At 44.4% G+C, this 9,423-nt stretch overlaps 1 long non-coding RNA gene across 1 annotated transcript; it reads left to right on the forward strand.

Moving 5' to 3' along the window:
• Nucleotides 1–494: 494 nt before the first annotated feature.
• Nucleotides 495–6,105, forward strand: LOC140646838 (uncharacterized). Its single transcript, XR_012040581.1, has 3 exons — nucleotides 495–610; nucleotides 862–961; nucleotides 5,418–6,105. It is a non-coding gene; the product is annotated as an uncharacterized lncRNA (long non-coding RNA).
• Nucleotides 6,106–9,423: the final 3,318 nt, after the last annotated feature.

Here is a 9,423-nt window from a genome sequence, read left to right on the forward strand (position 1 = left end):
AAATATGAATAATGGAGTAGGAATAATAATTTAATCGTTTTTCAGTACTCAATATCCGAAAGAGAAGCTTCTACTTAATCTATACCATAGTGATTATATGCAGAGCACCATCACTTTTACTACAAAGAAGAAAACTTTTTCTCTGGCAGCAGTAAAAGGAAAGTGGGTAGATAAAACAAACTCTTTAATTCATATGTCCTTACTCATAGGTTTCCCGTCAAGCATGGTTTCTTCTTTATTTAGAATCAATACTAAGTAAGGAAAGGATAAATATATAAATCGCAAAACTCTTTCTGTGGGTGTATTGGTAGCCAAAGTAAATTGTCTGAGGTTTGGAGAGACCATGTGCTTGTTCTGTATTTGCTCTAAAATTCAGAAGTGATGAAGAAATATTTTGTTTCAATCCCTAGAATGAGGGCTGTGAGCCCTGCCGGGAGCACTGGCCGTGTTTACGACACGCAGCATTCCTGATAGATCCCTCGCTGCTCACTTCCGTAGCGTTCCCGGTCTCTGTGGAGAGGGTGAGGTCTCATACACAGCCAAAAATGGGAAGTCAGGAGCCTTTGGCTGGGGCCCAGCTATTGTTTCTGCCATGCCAAGCAAGTGCAAGGTAAGAACCGTATAGGACCCTCTCTTAAGGGATTTATACTGTGGAAGCCTGATCCTGCTAACAATTCAGGCAGCTGCTCGAGTGCAAAGACAGAAGTCATCCCCTTAAAGTCAGCAATGACTTTAAGATAAAGAATGTGATTAATTATTTTACCAGCAGTGGAATAAATTAAGATTAACTGTACTTTTACCACCCCTGCAAAAAAGATTTCACTGTTACCAGGCAAGTCACTTCCACTTTCTCTATGTCAGTGCCTTTTTGTGAAATGGATGCAGTAAAATGCCTGGGTGACGATGTGATAGTGTTGTGGACGTTCACGTTTGTGGCACATCCTAAGAACTTCAGAAAAAGGTGAGTCAGAAGTGCAGAAACTCTGATTTTTTTTATAATGCTTCTGGTTAGTTGCTCAGGTAAGGCAGTCCTCAGATAATGAAGTCAGCTGGGAGAAATCACAAGTTTATTAAAGGTATGATTTAAAATTACTTGAAAGCTCCTGAGGTTTCAAATGTGTGCCAATATTTTTTATTCTTCTTAATGATCAGAAAGAGCCTTCACTTTTATCTGGGTAAAAAATAGTATCAATACTATAATAAGTTTGGGAACATGGGAATTGCTCCTGCTAGGTATTTCAAGTAAAGTACGTTTAAAAAATAGGAACGTATGAAATACATGTGTATGATGTAGGTACTTCTACACAGCAGGCTTCATCAAAGCTGTGAGTTCTTAAATCCACAACCACTTAAGCCCTACCTTTAAAATCAGGCATGTTCACTCTCAATACCATCTGGGCAGACAAGCCTGGTCAAGTCACTGCAGAAAACTCCTTCACCCTTCGTAAAAGGTTTCAACCTTCAACATCACCTCAAAACGTCTGAGTAGAGCCAGCTAACAAGGTCTGACTCTTGCTCAGTAAAAATTGCCAGAAGTGGATCAATATCCTTGAAGAATGATTGCATGCATTATGTTACTATACAGTTTGATCAAACCCTCTTTCTTCCTCCCTTCTTCCATTCCTCCTTCCTTCCTTCCTTCCTCTGCCCATTCTGGAAATGGCAAGAAAATGATCTGATCACTCAAGATGAGCATGACAAACAGAGGGAAAGGCTTTATTGGCTCGGCTCCTAAGAAAATGAAATTACTTTGAGGAATTTTCAATTTTTGCATAAAATTAGCTGGATGCCAACCCACATGTTTAGATGTGGGTCAGATGAAAATTACTGTCACGGGAGATATGGAAGGTCAAATGATGAGACAACCCACTCCTTGTGCTTGTGTCCAACAATGACAAAAATCTGGAAGGAAGTGCTAACATAAAGGGGGCTATCTGGGATTACAGGCTGCCAGCACTGGTGCAGTGTTTTTGTTGCCAGATCATTCAGAATTAAAAGACATAGCAAAAAAATGTCATAAGGTTGATCCTTATGCATGTACAAAAGGTTCAAATAACTAGTTCTGGAGTCACTGGCTTTCAGGGGAACTAAGACAGAGTTTGCAGGAGAAGCATTTCTTTAGGAGAAAGACTGCTGATATAGGAATGGGGATGACATGAAAGCAGTGTTGGGGCAGCTGGGACAGTGGTGTGGGTGGCACAGACCTTAGGTGACATGGCTCATGCATTTGATTGCGAGGTGTTGGAAGAAGGCTGCAGAAAATCTCTGCCCAGATTTCTTATGGAATAAAGACAAGAAACAATTCATCATTCCAAGGTATAAAGTCTGGGAGAGGATGACAACCTTTCCAACCTTGTTTTCATTATTTATTTCAACCTTTAGAAATACTAGGAAAGGTATTATACTACTAGAAATACTACTAGAAATACTACTAGAAATACTAGGAAACGTATTATACTAGGAAAGGCATTATACTATAGGTATAAATACTACAGCTCACAGTACCCGAACAGGGCAAATAAAGGGTATGATGATGTTTTAGGTATAACACAATACTCACAATGGTCTCTTGTTTGACATCTAAGACTCCAGCTGAATAGTACAAGACTTAAAAGCCCCACAGGTCATAGGGGCAAAAAAAGAAAGAGGAAAGCAGGAAGAGCTCCAGCAGCAAGATTGGCGGCCAAAGGGAAGTTGGGGCCATTGGTCTCTCCAAGCCTGGGACACAGTAAGTGGATTTCTTGGAGCTGAGGAAGAGCCTGATAAGAAATGCCAGGGAAGAATGGAATTTTTACAGCCCAGACATGGAGTATGGCTTGCGGACGTGGGCCAGGCTGGAGCAGGCAGGATGCAGGAGCTAGGGATGAATTCATCAGTGCAAGTGGATACATGAAAGAAAACATTTCAGACTGTTAGTCCAAAGAAGGTGGGAGAATTTCACCCCCGCCAAATAAATCATAGGAGACCTTGGGGTGAGATCATTTACCTAGAGGGTGGGATAGGACCTCGACCAAGCAGGGTGCTCTCAGCCTGGGGCTCCATCCACAGAAGATCACCCCAAAGCCAAGCAGTGAAAGCAAACAGCAGCAGACCTGAGGCCAGACAGGTCCAAATCTGACACAAGTACTTGTATCAGTCCAGAGATACCTTACATTTTTCCAGGCTTCCATCAATGCTATTACAGAGAGGATTGTCAGAACTGACAAATTGCTGCTAACAAGATGATGCTCCTGCTGAGCCCAAGTTAAAGGAAAATAGCAATTAAAAATTTTGGAAAATCCTTTGTTCCACTCACAATACAGAATTAAGGGAAAGCTGAAGCAATAGATTCAATGCAGTACAATATCAGGAGCTCCTCTTAGTCTGAGTGAACCCTCTACAATTCATACACTGCAGTAGCTATCAGTATTTTTTTCATGACAAGGAAAATTATTTTTAATATGAGATTTTCGTGAGATCATAGAATCCTAGAATCATTTAGGTTGAAAAAGACCTTTAAGATCATCGAGACCAACCGTTAACCTAACACTGCCAAGTCCACCACTAAACCATGTCCCTAAGCACCACATCTACACATCTTTTAAATACCTCCAGGGATGGTGACTCAACCACTTCCCTGGGCAGCCTGTTCCAATGATTGACAACCCTTTTGGTGAAGACATTTTTCCTAATATCCAGTCTAAACCTCCCCTGACGCAACTTGAGGCCATTTCCTCTTGTACTATCACTTGTTACTTGGGAGAAGAGACCGACCCCCACCTCTCTACAGCCTCCTTTCAGGTAGGTGTAGAGAGCGATAAGGTCTCCCCTCAGCCTCCTTTTCTCCAGGCTAAACAGCCCCAGTTCCCTCAGCCGCTACTCACAGGACTTGTGCTCCAGACCCTTCACCAGCTTCGTTGCCCTTCTCTGGACACGCTCCAGCACCTCAATGTCTTTCTTGTAGTGAGGGGCCCAAAACTGAACACAGGATTCAAGGTGCGGCCTCACCAGTGCTGAGGACAAGATCACTTCCCTAGTCCTGCTGGCCACACTATTGCTGATACAAGCCAGGATGCCATTGGCTTTCTTGGCCACCTGGGCACACTGCTGGCTCATATTCAGCTGGCTGTCGACCAACACCTCCAGGTCCTTTTCCACCAGCAGCTTTCCAGCCACTCTTCCCCAAGCCTGTAGCGTTGCATGGGGTTGTTGTGACCCAAGTGCAGGACCCAGCACCGAGCCTCGTTGAACCTCATACAATTGGCCTCAGCCCATCGATCCAGCCTGTCCAGATCCCTCTGTAGAGCCTTCCTCCCCTCCAGCAGATCAACACTCCTGCCCAGCTTGGTGTCATCTGCAAACTTACAGAGGGTGCACTTGATCCCCTTGTCCAGATCATTGATAAAGATATTAAAAAGAACTGGCCCCAACACAGAGCCCTGGGGAACACCACTTGTGACCGGCCACCAACTGGATTTAACTCCATTCACCACAACTCTTTGGGCCCGGCCATCCAGCCAGTTTTTTACCCAGCGAAGAGTACACCCATCCAAGCCATGAGCAGCCAGTTTCTCCAGGAGAATGCTGTGGGAAACGGTGTCAAAGGCTTTACTGAAGTCTAGGTAGACAACATCCACAGCCTTTCCCTCATCCACTAAGCGGGTCACCTTGTCATAGAAGGAGAGGAGGTTACTCAAGCAGGACCTGCCTTTCATAAACCCATGCTGACTGGGCCTGATCCCCTGGTTGTCCTGTATGTGCCATGTGACGGCACTGAAGATGATCTGCTCCATAACCTTTCCCGGCACCGAGGTCAGACTGACAGGCCTGTAGTTCCCTGGATCCTCCTTCTGGCCCTTCTTGTAGATGGGCATCACATTTGCTAACCTCCAGTCAACTGGGACCTCCCCACTTAGCCAGGACTGCTGACAAAGGATTGAAAGCAGCTTGGTGAGAACTTCTGCGAGCTCCCTCAGTACCCTTGAGTAGGTCCCATTTGGCCTCATAGACTTGTCTGTGTCTAAGCGGTGTAGCAGGTTGCTAACCATCTCCCCTTGGATGATGGGGACTTCATTCTGCTCCTTGTCCCTGTCATCCAGCTCAGGGGGCTGGGTACCCGGAGAACAACTGGTCTTACTGTTACAGACTGAGGCAAAGAAGGCATTACGTACCTCAGCCTTTTCCTCAGCCTTTGTCACTATGTTTCCCCCTACATCCAATAAAGGATGGAGATTCTCCTTAGCCCTCCTTTTGTTGCTAATGTATTTACAGAAACATTTTTTATTGTCTTTTATGGCAGCAGCCAGATTAAGTTCTAGTCAGGCTTTGGCCCCTCTAATTTTCTCCCTGCATAACCTCGCGACAACCTTGTAGCCCTCCTGAGTTGCCTGCCTCTTCTTCCAAGGGTCATAAATTCTCCTTTTTTTCCTGTGTTCCAGGCAAAGCTCTCTGTTCAGCCAGGCCGGTCTTCCACATTGGCTCATCTTTCGGCACATGGGGATGGCCTGCTCCTGTGCCTTTAAGATTTCCTTCTTGAAGAACATCCAGCCTTCCTGGACTCCTTTGCCCTTCAGGACTGCCTCCCAAGGGACTCTGTCAACCAGGCTCCCAAACAGGCCAAAGTCTGCCCTCCAGAAGTCCAAGGTGGCAGTTCTGCTAATGCTCCTCCTTACTTCTCTGAGAATCGAAAACTCTATCATTTCATGATTGCTATGCCCAAGACAGCCTCCAACCATCACATCACCCACAAATGGTGAGATGAATGCTCACACGACAGCAAAATACTCCCAAGTACACTGGGAAGGATAAACAGAATAGCTCATGGTCTCACACCCCAGAGCTCTTCCAGACCTCCCTGCCAAGCCGGCAAGGCGACGCTCCGTTGGGAGTCGCACTTCAGTTGTGTATCTGGCTGGTTTTAGTGTGCATTCCCTACTGTCCTCTTCACACCCACGCTCAAAAGCTGCTGAGGACCATCACTGAATTCCCCTGAGAGCAAAGCTGAAAAAGAAAGAGAAAGGAAAGGGATGAAACACCTGCCTTTTGTTTTCCATGTTTTTCTACTTGCAGTATTATCAAAGCATGTGAGAACCAGTGGTCCCAAAGAGGAAGCAATGTACATGATAAATTTTGTTCTACGTCAAGCTAGGGGACAACAAGCTTACTGTGGAAAATTTGCCCCAGTCCTTTGTTTTTTCTTGAGTTCCACTACCAAAAAATAAAAAAATAAAAATTGGAATTTGTTTTTTCAATTTCAAATGCTTGAAAAGTTTTCACTTGGAAAACAGAACACAAATCGTAAAGCATGTGGGTGCGTTGGCAACCCATTTGGGTTTTAATGAGCATCATGTATATTTTTACTGGGGAGAAAGAAGTTCCTGTGTTTTTTTTCCAATATACCATTGCTTTAGTGGGAGTCAAAAGTGAAGTGAAACCATCGCGTTAACCAAGAGGATACCAAGATGATAGTGTTCTTCGGTTGTTCCCAGCACTAATACCCACTTGAAAGCAGTAAGGAGACCTTATTTCCTTTTGGGGGGTTTATTTTAGCATTTGAAATATGGCAGATAGCATAATTGGATTTTAAATATCTGATCCAAATTTATTTCAGGGGATTGAGTCAAAACAAATACAAATTCAAGTTTGCCTAGTGCATTTAAAAACTGGCAGCACACGCATTTCAGGACCTCACCAATTACAGCACTTCACTTATTTCTGAAACAGTTGGCGGCATATTATTTCTATCTAAAACCGTGTCCCACACTTTCAGGCTTAGTTGTGGGTTCGTTAAGTGTTTGTTCTATTATTCAATCATATTATAAAATGAACCACATTTTCCAATAGCTACTTCATGTTCCCTATTTCATTTTTAATTGCGGCATTTCTTCAAACATCAGTTGTCCCACAGGATTTCATTTTTGGACCACTTTTGTAAGCCACTAAAAATGATGAATTCTTGAAGCTTGCAATCTGAGCTCTGTTTAAGCCCACATACCAAAATCTTATCCAAAACCATGCCAAAGAAGCCAAAACCAACCCCATACCACTTCCTAGGTCTAAGTTGCATAACGAATAGGTCTGTACCCTCCCATTAAAAAATAAAAGCCCCTGGCCTGCTGTATTTTTCATGGACAGAGTTACCTCAATAGCCATGAGGCATCAATATTGTCTTGCACCATGTAAACATGAGCCTTGTGTCATTTCTATCTGCTTTTAACTCTTGCGTTTTAAATCCTCTGGTTTCCTGTGGTCTGATGACATTGTTTGTCACTCAAATACAGGGAAAAAGAGTTTGTGATTACTGACAGGCTAGTTTTTATCAGCTAAACCACCTTTTAATCTGTATTTTAATTTCTGAAAGTCTAAAACTGTCCAGATGCTGCTGGTGCTTGTTGTCCCATACCCATTTGTCCCCTTAAGGACCCTTCTCTGTCCTGTGTTGCAACCGCTAGGACATCCCACGCTCTCTCAGATAAGTATATGGGTCTTTCAATGTGGCCCTAAAGAATTTACAGAAAAATCTCAGACCAGTAATCTCGCTTTCTGAGGAAAAAGCCAGATCATTATTACAAAGTCCACATGTGAAGAAAACAATCAATCACCATCTTCTGGTGGAATGACAAAAAAATGCTGGTGAGGATGGGGTTGCTGCCATATGGCTCATGGTGGCTGGGATCCAAGCAATCATCACATCTCAAGCAGGTCAAAAAGGACAGGCACCTTCAGGTACATCTCCTCTCACCATTCTTGTCGTAACTTCTTGTTACACCACCAAAATTATCAATTTTTAATTTTTCATGTATTATATGTTGCAAAGCACTTTGAGTGGAGTGATCGTGCCCCTGTACTCAGCACTGGTGAGGCCGCACCTCCAATACTGTGTTCAGTTTTGGGCCCCTCACTACAAGAGAGACATTGAGGTGCTGGAGCGTGTCCAGAGAAGGGCAGCGAAGCTGGTGAAGGGTCTGGAGCACAAGTCTTATGAGGAGCGGCTGAGGGAACTGGGGTTGTTTAGCCTGGAGAAAAGGAGGCTGAGGGGAGACCTTATCGCTCTCTACACCTACCTGAAAGGAGGTTGTAGTGAGGTGGGGGTCGGTCTCTTCTCCCAAATAACAAGCGATAGGACAAGAGGAAATGGCCTCAAGTTGCGCCAGGGGAGGTTTAGATTGGATATTAGGAAAAATTTATTTACTGAAAGGGTGGTTGAGCATTGGAACAGGCTTCCCAGAGAGGTGGTGGAGTCACCATCCCTGGAGGAGTTCAAAAGACGTGTAGATGTGGCACTTCAGGACATGGTTTAGTAGGCATGGAGGTTTTGGGTTGACAGTTGAACTAGATGATCTTAGAGGTCTTTTCCAACCTTAATGATTCTATGATTCTATGACTTCTTTTACCTAAATTCTCCTGAAAGGTTTTTGCTCTGGGACCACAGTAATGAGTTTGTCACTGCGGTGCATTTGAAAATAGACTCTAACCTAAAATGCACAGCCAGTCTCACTTGCTGCTGGAGATGCAGCAGCCAGAGACACGAGCTAAGGAGCTGCAGCCTCTTCCAGGTGTCACCAACTACTGCTGGTGTCTGGTCCTGTAAGCTGTTGAGCAGCATGTGGGGGCATGTAGGAAGCAGTGAGGTGGTGGCAGTGCTACCCAGCAGCTATGGGCTCTGCCACCTCCAGTGTCTTTGTGCCCACTGAGCAGCATATTTCTGGCTGTAGGTTGCTGCCGTTATCCCTCCTGTGACACGGAGTCCATGTATTGGTGGCATCCCCTGTATCCAGGCTGTGGAGCTCTTGTGAACACTGGAAGAAGAGAAACTGGGGAGGTTTGTTGAAGCTCTGGTAGCCATCTAACCTGGTCCCCATATGGCAAAGCAAAAGCAGGCTCAGTCTTTCCTGAGCAAGCTGAGTTGCAGTTCAGGTTTCCATATAGCACTTGAAACCCTTAGTCCAGGTCTCCACCACTTTTCCACGTCATGGTTACAGGCTTCTTAAATTTCCCTTCTATTGCACAGTTGCTCACAAAACTTATCTCCCTACTACACCGATCATTCCTTCTTCTTTTAGGACAAGAATCCTCAGATCTTTCAGGAAGGCCAATCAGAGCAAGATGAGGCTGTGTTTTGCTTTCACATCCAGTGAGAAACCAGAAATATTTCTTCCTACACTGTAATGAAGAACGTGATATCATTGCTAGAAGCACGGCCTAGGCTAGATCCTTCTTTCTCCTGTTCTGAAATGCCTCTTTTGGGAACTGTAGTCCACAAACAGCATGAATAAGGGTGTCTGTGAGGCATGAAAGAAACATCTCAGAATATAAAAAAGGTCTATGCCCATGAATCTAAGAAGCAAGCCCATCCATGTGCATGTCCTGGTCCCTCACTAAGGAATCTGTAGAGTCTTTCATCTTGGGAGAGTCATGGGAAAAGTCTGTACATGGAAGATGTAG

This window comes from Ciconia boyciana, chromosome 2 (assembly GCF_034638445.1).
Source record: "Ciconia boyciana chromosome 2, ASM3463844v1, whole genome shotgun sequence".
Classification (NCBI taxonomy): Eukaryota; Metazoa; Chordata; class Aves; order Ciconiiformes; family Ciconiidae; genus Ciconia; species Ciconia boyciana.